Source organism: Myiozetetes cayanensis, unplaced genomic scaffold (assembly GCF_022539395.1).
Source record: "Myiozetetes cayanensis isolate MyiCay16 unplaced genomic scaffold, myiCay2020 scf1, whole genome shotgun sequence".
Classification (NCBI taxonomy): domain Eukaryota; kingdom Metazoa; phylum Chordata; class Aves; order Passeriformes; family Tyrannidae; genus Myiozetetes; species Myiozetetes cayanensis.
This window is the reverse complement of record NW_026086604.1, coordinates 111,333,545-111,346,125: the sequence shown is the minus strand read 5'-3', so window position 1 is coordinate 111,346,125 and position 12,581 is coordinate 111,333,545.

Genomic DNA, 12,581 nt, shown 5'->3' with positions numbered 1-12,581 from the left:
TTGAAGCTATCTGTTGAAATATTTTATTTCAAAGCTTTATGACTTGATCTCTTTCCACTGTTGTGGTTGGCAACTAAGTACCATATAGCTCTTCACTCACATGCCCCACATTGAACCCATGGGTTAAGAACAGTTTAATAATTGACATAAAGTAAAATATAACAACAACAATAGTAATAATTAAGAAAAGGGGTGAAAAGAGGAATAAAACACAGGAAAAACAAGTGATGAACACTAGAATTCCTCACCACCCACTGATTGATGCCCAGCTCATCCCTTGAGCAGAGATTGAGACTAGCCATCTCCTCCTCACAGTTTATATACTGGGCATGGCGTTCTATGGTATGGAATATCCCTTTAGCCAGTTCAGATCAGCTGTCCTGACTGTGCTCCTTCCCAGCTTATTGTGCAGCTCCTCACTGGCAGAGCATGGAAAGTTGAAAAGCCCTTGAATTAGGTTAAATATCACCTAGCAACAACTAAAACACATTAACTTACACACTCACTCATAGTTCCCAGTCAGAGCAGTTGTAGGGACAACAACTCCACTGGGTGCTTGGAAGTTAAGGACTGTGCTGAAACATCAATGCCTTCTATGTAGTTGTTCAGAAAGTCGTTCAGAGAATCCTTTTGTTTCATGAGGTGAGTGAGTATATAATCCTGTAGTCTTTTCATACAATAGCCACTGCCTCCAGGATGTGGTCCAAGTCATACAACCCACCATAATGCCAGTGTGTTCAAGTATCCTTGTATCAATCCAGCAGACTTAAGGTGCCCTGAGTTTACTAGTTCTTGCAAACTCAACTCGACTACTTGTCTCCAGATCTTATCCTAAGCAAACTTCCACTAACTTTCTTCTCAGCACCTACTTTCGCCCTCCTTGGCTTGTAGATAGTCAGCATACAGAGCTAACACAGATTTATAACGTGGTATTGATTCAATTAATCCTGCCTTGAATTCTGTGCCAAGGCTTATGAGTAGAAACAGTGCAAAGACACTCCTGTCCAGCAAATCTTATTCCTGTGTAAGGGAATTTGCTGTCTCCACATGCACAACCACGAAGTGTGGATGTAAGCCTGAGTAGAAGATGATCAGCTGAAATGGCAGGAGGGGGTGGATCATAATCTATTTTTGCAGAAGTGTCTAATTTTTTTCTGGAATGTTGTGTTCATATAATATCTTTAAAATCTGTGCTATGAACACTCAGCCAAAACAGCCTGTTGTACAGCATATCCTAGATCAGCTTCTTGTAGTTACATCTTCAGGACACTCTTCTGTGAAACAACTTATAAATGGATATTGGTCATATCACACATGCTCATGGACCACATTCAACAGTTGTGGTCCTTGTTCCAAAAATGCTGTGCAAAGTAAAAATAACAACAGAGATGTCAAAATATACTCATATTAGTAATCTTTGCTAACATCTTGGGTTTTGTGTTGTGTCCTGCTTTAAATATCATTCCATTCATTAAGACCTGCAAAGAGCAGGAAATCTTGCTTAAATTTTAAACAAAATCATGGAATAATTTAGGTTGCTGAAGGGCCAGCCTAAAGGTTGCCTGAAAGATCAATACTAAGACCTGACTTGTAAGTTAGACCAAGTTGCTCAGGGCTTTGGCCAGCCATGTTCTGAATATCATCAAGGATGGAAATTCCACTATTGGTCTGAGCCCCCGTTCCAGTGCTTGCCCAACTTTACTGTGTTCTTCTCAATAGCCTTCTGCAGCATAGGTTCTCTAATCATCTTTCTGACTCTTCACTGGATTTTCTCCTGTGTGTCACAGAATCACAGCACGATTGAGTTTGGAAGGATCTCTGAAGTCATCTAGTCCAATGCTCCAGCAAGGCCACCTAGAGTTAGTTGCTCAGGGTTATGTCCAGACAACCTTTGAATATCTTCAAGAATGGAGACACCACAACCTCTCTGAGCACCCTATGTCAGTGTTCAGTCACCCTCTCAGTGAAAAAATGATTTTTTATATCCAGAGGGACGTTTACATGTTTCCATGTATGCCCATCAACTCTTGTCCTGTTACTGGGTACCACTGGAAAGAGGCTGCCTCTGTTCTTCCACCTTCCCATGAGGTTTTTGTATACATTGTGAAGATGCCCCACATACACCGGCAAGATGTGCACTGTAACAAAGTTTCTTGTACCACAGTGCCTTCCAGAAGTGATCTCACAGGTACCAAATAGAGGGGGACAATCATTTTCCTCAATCAGCTGTCCACTGTTCTACTGATGTGGTATGGGGCTAGCCTTCATCAGCACATTGTTCGCTCACGTTTAAGGACCTGAATGTCATACATACACATATGACCCCTTAGACAGTCATAACTTGGTGTGAACACCGAAATCTTCCCATTAGCCCACACTCATTTACTGAAAAATACCCTGGAATTTTTGGAAAGAACTACAGCACATAGGCAAAATACATACACATCACACATGCTGAGGAATACCAAATATAATACTTTAGTTTTTACGTTCTTTGTATTGAAGTGATGGCCTGCAAAAATGACAATCATGACTCACAACAAATTCTGAAAAAAGACCCTGAAAACAGTAGTGTTTTACAATGTACTAGGATGTATTCGAGAAAAAAACAAAACACCAAAAGCCAACCAAAAAAAAGGTCAAACAAACCAAACCAAAAAAAAAACTCAACAAATTGCCTGTGGATTAACAGACTAACCAGTGGTATCTTCTTTCAGTACTCTGTGAAGTTATATGTGCTTCCATGTGAAGTTTCTTCCTTCAGGATGAGATCTAGGCAGTATCAGTTCTTGAATGACATACAAGCATTTAGTATAGAACTTCCTTGATGTATAAAGAAGGAAGGAGCCAGCTCTGCTGATGGTGTCTTTTAGGAAACTGAGTAGATAATCAAGGCTGTAAATTTGAAACCTTGAAAAAGATATGCTTGCTGAAGTTGCAGAAGCAGAGAGTGAAGGAAGCCTGTAAGGAAGACAGATGGCTCCTATGTGGTCATGCAGAAGGAGAAGGGGGTAAGACTTATTGATGCTGCAGGAGGAGAGGCTTCAAAGAGAGGAACATCTGTAAATATCCCAAATATTTGAGTTCCAGAGCAGAGACTGCCAAAAAACTGATGTTCTTTCTCTTATGTATTTATTAATTGACTTTATATGTAAATCTACTGCACAGCAGAAGGAAGGTACATGATGAAAATGAAGTCAAAATCAGGACTGTGATCCAATGTGAGGAGGAATGGTGTCACAAAAAAGAAGGCACTATCAAAACAAATGTATACTGAATAAATATATCTTATGCTATGTGCAAGTTTGAGGAAGTATGCAAATCAGGCAAGAAGACAAAACTTTTTTCAAGGTATTTCAAATTGTCTGTCATCTTTAGTGTAAACATGAGCCCACAGATGTATAAAAATGAATAGGGAATTTCATCTCTCTGATCTTTTGCTCTGATCTTTTGACATTAATCAGTGGGTGACACTGTGCACCAGACATAACTAATGGAAACAGGTAAAAAAAATAGCAGAAAATTCAGCAATCCAGTCAAAATGACTATCCATATTTTTAAGAGTAAAACTTTTTCTGTAACTGCTAACAAACACAATGGTCAGCAAAATGATATCTCCAATTGTTGATAATTTTGGTTGAAATGAATTTCACTGTATGTATTTTCATTTCTATTTTATATGGTTTTAAATGGATTTGCAGAAAATAAAAGTACAGGTATCTATGTGATTTTTCCTTCACAGATTTAATACACTCCCTGTGCAGGTCACTTCAGAGATGGGCAAAAGTCAAGGAGTGAAAAAATGTCACATTTAATTAGAACTATGAAGATAGCAGTGGTGAAGTACACTCCTCCAAAGCTGTTGAGATGAAACTATATACATTTTATATTATTTAAAAAAGGGCTATATTCTGAGACAGACTGGTATGAATTCAGAGCCATCCACTGGAGTCATGCTGGCGTAAACCTGGAGAGACTAAAATTCAAGACTGTCCAAAAGCATGCCTTTCATTCTGTAATTTTCTTGAGACTAAGTTCCTAAGCAATATACACTGGAATAAATGCCAACAGTAGAGTTATTTGTGATATATAACTACAGGAATGAAACCAGAATGCTGTCCTCAGAACTACAAATATTCCTGCTGAGTCTTTTTTCTTGTGATGGAAACAGATGGTTGATACATCAAGGCCAGATTTTAATCTCAGTTGCAATCGTGTAAGTCTGAAGCTGTTTTGCTGAAGTCTTTGCAGGGGCTTGTTTACACAATAGAAAGTGGTCAGTGGCTTAAGGTATTCCCAATCCCCAGCTTGTTTTCATTGGCATGCTGTCCCCTCAGGGATTTGGGCTAAAATATAACAATTAATAAAATGTGACTTTTTCAACTTGGATCAACTCCCCAATTTAATCCACAAAACTGACTCCCAGCCACTTGCACCAGTACAACTTGGAGGGTGATGTCCCATGACATACACCAGAGCAGCTGGGACAGGAAAACTATTTGGTCAACAAACATGAAACTGCAGTCTCAGGAGGTTAGCAATGATCAGAGGACTAACAGTGATATAAAGCAAGAACTCAGGCTAGGAAAGGAAGAGAACAAGTTAGAAGTTAATTTAATAACCTCTAACCTTGCTAGGTTAGAGGTTATTAAATTGTAAATACCTGATAAAATTTTCTATTGCCTAGAGTTCATAGGGAACTCGATAAAGCAATTTAAAGCCATTAGTAATTATTTTTTCACAACCTCAACTATACAAGGGGTTCTAAAAGACTGGAAATACAAAACCACAACACTGGCTTGCACTGGGAGAAAGAGGAGCTGATAATCACTTTAACCCAACACATGTATGCAGCCAATGAGCAGGGCAGTTACACTTTGTCCCACACATCTGTCCATCTCCCTCGTGTTAGCACTGGTATTTTTGCTTCTGTGTGGTAAACCAGATCAAGGAACTTATTTGTCTGAAAACTCTTCCCAGGTCCCTCTCTACTCCTCTCCTCAAAACTGCGTTAGTTCTGCTGGAACAAATCCTTAATTTTACTTAGCATATGGCTGTGTAGACACCAATGCCATGCAAGAAACAGGAGCATGCAAATGATGTGTAAGGAGGAAAACAGGTCAACCCAAGCTTATTTTGGTAACATAACCACAAAATCATACTGCTGGCCAGCCTAACTCAGCACAACTAATAATCACATCCAATATTTATAAGCCCAGGATTTAATAAAGAGAAAAGCAACAGCTATGATACATTTTTTCAGATTAAATCAGGTAAGACCAATCCAATTTCCATCTATGATAAATAATGGACCTCTTAGTAATCTCTTAGTACCTTTGTTATAATTAAATGTCACTTGTGTTCTGCCTCTGTGACATTCTTGTAAATCAATGTGGCCTGGACAACTAACTGCTAGATGGGCATGCTTAGATGTCTGTTCTTTATGATCCAAGCTGGAACTTAAAATGATGAATCTGCATGTGACAAATGAACAAAATCAAATGAAAATGCCACCATCAACATAGAGAGAGCCATTTCAACATTATCATGTGGGAGCATATTTTAATATAGTCAGGAGCTAGAAACAACAGACTTTCTTTATATTACTTTCACTTGTGACAGAGACATAAAAACTAAAAAACTGACAGAATTATATTTTCTATGTTTGGCCAACTGGCATTTCTTTTTTTCTTGTCTTATAATTCAGTTGTCTTAGAATTGTGCCATTCCTGGTATTGCTTCCCTGTCACTGAAGTTGTACCAATCCAATCCCAAGGGAATTCAGTAAGAAAGAACCACAGTGAGTCAAGATGGAAGTAGGACTTCTGTTTCTTCCACAAGAACTTAAACTTCATGTGCTAAGCAATAATGGAACTGACATACCCGCTGGAGTCTGGCTCTATAGCTATATACTTAATTATACAGAAAAGTACTTATATTTTATGGTGTAAGTAAGACTTTTTAACTATTCTACTATTTTTAGTTATTGTAACACATTTGTCTTTCATACAAATAGTCAGATTTTTTTTGTGTATTAACATTTAAAGGAGACATTGTGATTGCTGTACTGATGTGACTGGTGTATTTATCCACTTGGGGAATTAGTTTTTTTCATCACATTTCTAAAATGTCTGAGGAAATTTTATATAAAGTAGAAATAATACCATCCACTTAAACTTAAAATGAACTTGAACATTTTTCTAATCACCACATTAAAAACCCCTGTCTCTGAAATGCAGAATATCTTCTGGAATTGACATGTATGTTCCAATTCTGTGATATGAGTTTGATTATCTCTGCTTTTTTATATTTTTCAAATAAATTTCAAATAATGTCTGTTCTTGTAGCTCTCAATTTTCTTCCTCTCAGTTAATTCTCCTTTTAGCCTTTCTGTATCAACATAATTAAAGCTCAGTTTATTTTCATTTGTTTCCTTATTAAATAGCCACTTAAATTCTAATTTCTTTAACATGGGATTGATCAGTTGGTCATTTTTGTTTCATGGCTTCTGGTCTATCTTGACTACAAGGTGGTTTATAGGCAATATTTTACTTCAGCACTATTTAAAGCTCTATAGCTATTTGATCTGATTAATTTGTGAATCCACCTACATTTAAGTATTTTATATATAAAATCTCTATTTAAGAGGGGTTTTTCCAAACCATAAAATATCCCTACAGTAACATTTAAATATTCTAAGCCCTGTTATACACAAAAAAACCCAGACAAAATGATCTAAAACTCCCCTGAGTATCACATTTTGCTAAACCCATCAGAAATGCAGTGTCCTAGCTGGTTTCCCCCTTGCTTCCTCTGATAAATACAGTAATCTGCAAGCGCACCTCCAGGACACAAACCAGTTGTGAGTAGCTAGAATTACCACAGCTAGGAAAGCTTCCAAAAATGCCAAAAGGATCTAATGTAAACTTACATGTTAACAGCTGAACACATGTATCCTTGTACTGTTGTATTGCATTTGTGTAAATCTCTGAAGTGGTACAAGCTACAGGACAGCAAAGGTGACTTAGCTGAAGACATTTCCACCAGATTTCCAAGTGTGCTGCCAAATATCTCTCAGATAAATAAAGGCTTTGCAAAATAATATATTTTTGTATTGCACACATGCTAGACTAAGTAGACAGTCTGTGACTGGTATCGTGAATCACATGAAATTTATTCAAACTGCTTTCTCTGTAAAATCAGTATGTACCTGCCAGCTCATCATTTACCAAGCAGCTTTCTCACTGGGGTTGCTTTATTAGGTCTGAGTCATTTGTTGTGGGTGAAGTTTTGCATGCGAAATTACCTCCAGTATCAGGAAAAAAGTGTCTCCAACACAAATAAGTAATATCTACCATTCCTTTCAAAATACCAAGTTGTTAATTTTTTAATGGTGCACACCATTCTGTGTGACATAAATCAAATGAATATAAGACCTGTCAATTCCCTAAGGATTCTGTACTGTGAAATTATACCATTTCTCAGTTATATCAGGTATATGAAAATAGCTTTTCTTTACTAATTGATTTTGCACTGCTGTGTGTAGATGAGGAACCAACTCTTTTCTGAGAATCATTTCATATCACCTCTTTCTGCCCTGCACATGAGCTGAAACCTAAAAAAAACTTTTGAAGAGCAAAAGTTTTGGAGACCAAAAGCAGCTGTGGTAGCAAAACTCCCTGTCTGCCCATGTCCACAGTGTACAGAGCCTGCAATATTTTCCTATGGCACAATGCTGAGTATGGTCTGCAAACTCCTTCCATTTCCGTGGATCACAATCCACACAGGAGACCCCCGGGGGAGCAAGCTCTGACTTTCTCAGAGCACATGAGCTCTGTCACAGCTGCGTAGCAGGTAAAATGAGAAACAACACATGGAGCTGACAAAAGATGGGTGTTGATTCCAGGTAAAAATGCAGTTCCACGTTGACTCAATGTTGCCCAGCCATGGCCACAACAAAGTGTGATTCTCACAGAGATGCCTCAGTGTGTTCATGGTGTCCACTTTACTAAGGGTAAAAAAAATAAAAGGATGAAAGCCAGCCCCCATTGAAGTCAGGTGGAGGTTTGGCACCGACAGCAGAATCAGCATTTCACCCTATGACATCTCAGTCACAGGTTAGCAAGGAAGATCAGGAGCTTTAGGTCTCTGTCATTTCTCTAGTCTTCGTTTGGCAAGGTTAGACCCAGGCTCATGAAGAACTGCAGCTGCAGGATGCAGCTGGCACCTTGATTTCTCTCTCTGTTCCACTGATAACTCTAAAGAGACCAATCCAGTAAAATCATCATTATCGTGGCTAGGCTTCACGAACGAAGAGTTGAGAATCCAGTAAAATATTACTGGCCAATTTCACCAGTTTCTAAGGAATTTACTTGTAAAATGCATGAACTGCACCATCACTTGCTCAAGTCACTGATTCCTTTGCTCACAAAGCTCTCTTTTCCCTTTTACCAGTGCCACATCATTCTGTGTTACATTAGTAAAATAAAAACAATCTTATGAACAGTTTTCAAAGCATTAACCTGCCTTGCATCCTTTCACTTTAACTAATGCCAGCAGAAGTAGTATTGCCCATTTGCAAGGCCATATGAAGTTTACTGATTAGCATTTTTCCTTAAAGTATCACACAAATCCCCCATGAAACACTCGTGTTTCAGAATGCCAAGATTTCTCCCCCACATTGTTTTTTTCCCCTGTTAACTGGCCTATACAACACAGTATTTTTTTAGCCTTGTGATTTCTGGTGTCTCCTGCAGATGAAGAGTGTGAGTACACTGCTGTTTTTATCTTGCCTGAAGCCAAATAATTAACAATTATGTTGCACATGGCAATTACACAGCGCCATATACTTTTAAAGGGCTGTGCAAATATTAATCTGGTTTCATGAATGTCAGTTTTTACAACTTAAATCAGGTCATACGTGGTTAGTATTTTGAATAGAGCCCTTCCCTCTTGCCTCCCCAAATCCCAGAATTCAGAGGGAAATTATCTGAGAAATCCCATGGATAGTGCTATCCAGAGAGGAAACAATTTCAGAATGCAAACTTTTTGAATATTAAAAAGGCTGCCATTTTCATGGAATTATACTAAGCCTGCTTTTTTCAATGCCTTTTTTAAAAAGCTTTTTGGAACAGTAAGAAAACTGTTTTCCTATCATAAATCAATATTAACAAACAAAATACAAACAGTTTAGATTAACATGTGTGAAAAAGAAACTCCAGCCCACAAAAAAATTATCAACACAGAGAGGAGGGGAGGCAATTTACTTCACTGATTATTTTGGTTTTCAATCTACATTTTTTCTTGTAACAATTCATGATGGCATCACTTCCTTAGCACCACTGACAAGATGAAGATACACTGATACCAGCACAGCCCGGTGGCCTCTTTCATGTGAAGCACAAAACTAACATCTGAACCACAACATTCTCCTCAACATTTTGGACAAGGGTATCAATGGAAATAGTAATATTAATTACTAGTAAGGGTCTTTTTTTCACCTGAGTTCTTCTACAATTTAAAATTACACAAACACAAGGATGGAAAAAGTGCAGTGCTGTTCTTAAAAACCCACCCACAAACCCAACCCAATGGATTTAAAATAAACATATTTTTAGAGTCATCACTGGAATTTTCAGATTTTGTCTTAACTAACAATTCAGACTGATGGTAATTTTTCTATCCAGTTATTCGTGTTTATTGGTTAGAGTAAACTGTGCTATTTTCTATACAACTAAAGTCCTACACTTCCATAAACAATGAAAGGGTTAATGAAGTAGACAGTTAAGTTAATGGTATTACATCTCCAAGTTGATACTGCATTGAGATTAATGGGATATTTCTGACTTCTCAGAGATGCAATTGCAGATTGCAGAAGGGTAAAAGAGCTTCATTACAATGCTTTAATACTTTTACAAACCAATGCTATTTGGTTTCTGCTTTTGCTTCCTGAAGACTCCAAACAGTTCTAGCACTGCCCACACTTTAAACAGATGAGGGTCACATACAAACTGGAATAAGAAGGGAATGGAATTTCAGAGTTTTTCTTTGTAACTACACAATCAAGTTCTCAGTTATTCCAAGGGGTTTTAATGTGAATGAGACTGAAATCCTTACAGCTGATTTTTGCTTTAATGAAAACCTAAGTTCTGGAGCACAGATGGCAGTTGAAAAAAAAAGAAGAAAAAGAAACAGCATGACAACCTACTGTAATGCAACTCACTCCAGTCCTTGGATAAGGGTCATTTCAAAGTGTTTTCCAATATTGCTATATAGTACTAACAGTTCCATTGTACCAGGAAATGTGACGAGACTAATAAACAGCCTTTATGTGAACAGAACACTTCCCAAACTTCCCCTTAAAATGAAAATTTCCATGCAGATTCAATTTTGTATGGCTTCTAGGATATGTTGTAGGGCTCATTTAATTCCATCCATATAATTTTATATGGTCATGGATTTTATTTTACTAAAAACAAACATTATTTTGCCTATTTTAAAAATCTGAAGTAAGAGGTGTGAAATTCTGCCATTCTAACTCAGTTGTTACACTTTCAAACTTTTAGAATCCAGATTTTGCTTTGCTTCAAAAGCCAGTCCTGTCCAAAACACTTGCAATCATGAAGTTTTCCAGACACACAGGTTGGGAAACTAAAGTGCTTTTAACAGCTGCGTCCCATGTTCAGAATATACATCTCTGCGTGCCTTGTTAGCCCTGAGGAGGGAAGCAGGGACTTCAACATTTTGGCTATGTCTTCCACTGTTTGCCTTTTACTGTCACAGCGGCTGCTGCTGCTGCTGCTGTGGATGACATCTGATGTTGACATCAGACATTTGGGAGATAGAACAGACTTTCAATATCTGTGCTCAGTCAGTGGGAGAAAAAGCTTTCACAAGAGGCATCACAAAAGGAGATAATCTGCTCCTCCTCCTCTTCAACCTTCCATCACCCCCTCCTGCAAAGACTGAAAAGCTTCAGAGGAAGGCAGGCTAATGAGTCACCCCTGAGCCCCACTTTTAATTCATTTATGCTCTACCTGAGGGGAGTTCCTCTGCAAGCACAACTGATAATGTAAATAAATCATCTCTATTTTGCACAAAATTAATATTTATTGAAGTAATTCTAAATATTGCAAGCAAGCAACCATATACTGACATTTCCTGTTTTGTGAACAGAGAAGGAAGGACTTGTAGGTGATGTGATGGTTGGAGGCACAGAGATCACAAAATGATAATTTTGGATTCTCTGAGAAGTTAGGAGGGGGCTCAGTAGAACGGCTAACTTGGACTTCCATAAAGCAGACTTTGACCTGTTTAGGAGCCAAGTTGGAAGAAGGAAATCCTAAGGGTGCAGGAGAAGGTGCCTTTGGAAGAAGGTGCAGACAACTCAGGATGACTATGAAGATATTGTGAGTTTATGCAGGGAGAAAACTAAAAGGGCTAAAGCCTAACTAGAACTTAATCTGGCTACTGCCATAAAAGACAATAAAAAATGTTTTATTTTACATCAGCAACAAAAGGAATGCTAAGGAGAATCTCCATCCTTTACTGGATGGGGGGGGGGAAACGTAATGACAAAGGATGAGGAAAAGGCTGAGGTACTCAATGCCTTATTTGTCTCAATTTTTAATAACAAAACTAGTTATTTTCTGGGTACCCAGCTCCCTTTGCTGGAAGACAGGGACAGAGAGCCAGATGAAGCCCCCATAATCCAAGGCAAAATGTTTAGTTATCCCACTCAGACACATACACGTTCTATGCAGCTGGATGGGATCCACCCAAGGATACTGAGGGAGCTGGTGGAAGTGCTCATTGAGCCACATGGAATCATTTTCCAGCAGTCCTGGCTGACTGGAAGTTAGCAAATGTAGTGCCCATCTAGAAGATGGTCTGGAAGAAGGATTCAGAGAACTACAGGCCTGTGAGCCTCGCCTCGGTGATGGGGATGGTCCTTGGGCAGATCATCTTGTGTGCCATCAGACAGCATGTGCAGGACAACCAGGGAATCAGACCCTGTCAGGATGGGTTTATGGAAGGTAGGTCCTGCCTGACCAACCCGATCTCTTTCTGTGACAAGATCAAGTGAATGAGGGAAAGGCTGTGGATGTTGCCTACCTGGATTTTAGTAATGCCTTTGACACCACTTCCCGCAGCATTCTCTGGAAGAAACTGGTTACTCATGGCTTGGACAGGTGCACTGTTTGCTGGGTATAAAACTGGTTGGATGGCCAAGCCCAGAAAGTGGTGGTGAATGGAGTTGCATCCAATTGGTGGCTGGCCAAAGTGGTGTTCCTCAGGAATCAGCATTGGGGTCAGTCCTATTAAGTATCTTTATCGATGATCTGCATTAGGGGATCAAGTGCACCCTCAGCCAGGTTGCAGATGACACCAGTTTAGGTGGGAGTTTTGAACTGTTGGAGCTTAGGAAGACTCTACAGAGGGATGTGGACAGGCTGGATCAATGGGCTGAGGCCAATTGTATGATGTTCAACAAGGTGAAGTGACAGATCCTGCACTTGGATCACAGCAGCCCCATGAAGTGCTACAGGCTTGGGGAAGAGTGGCTGGAAAGCTGCCTGGTA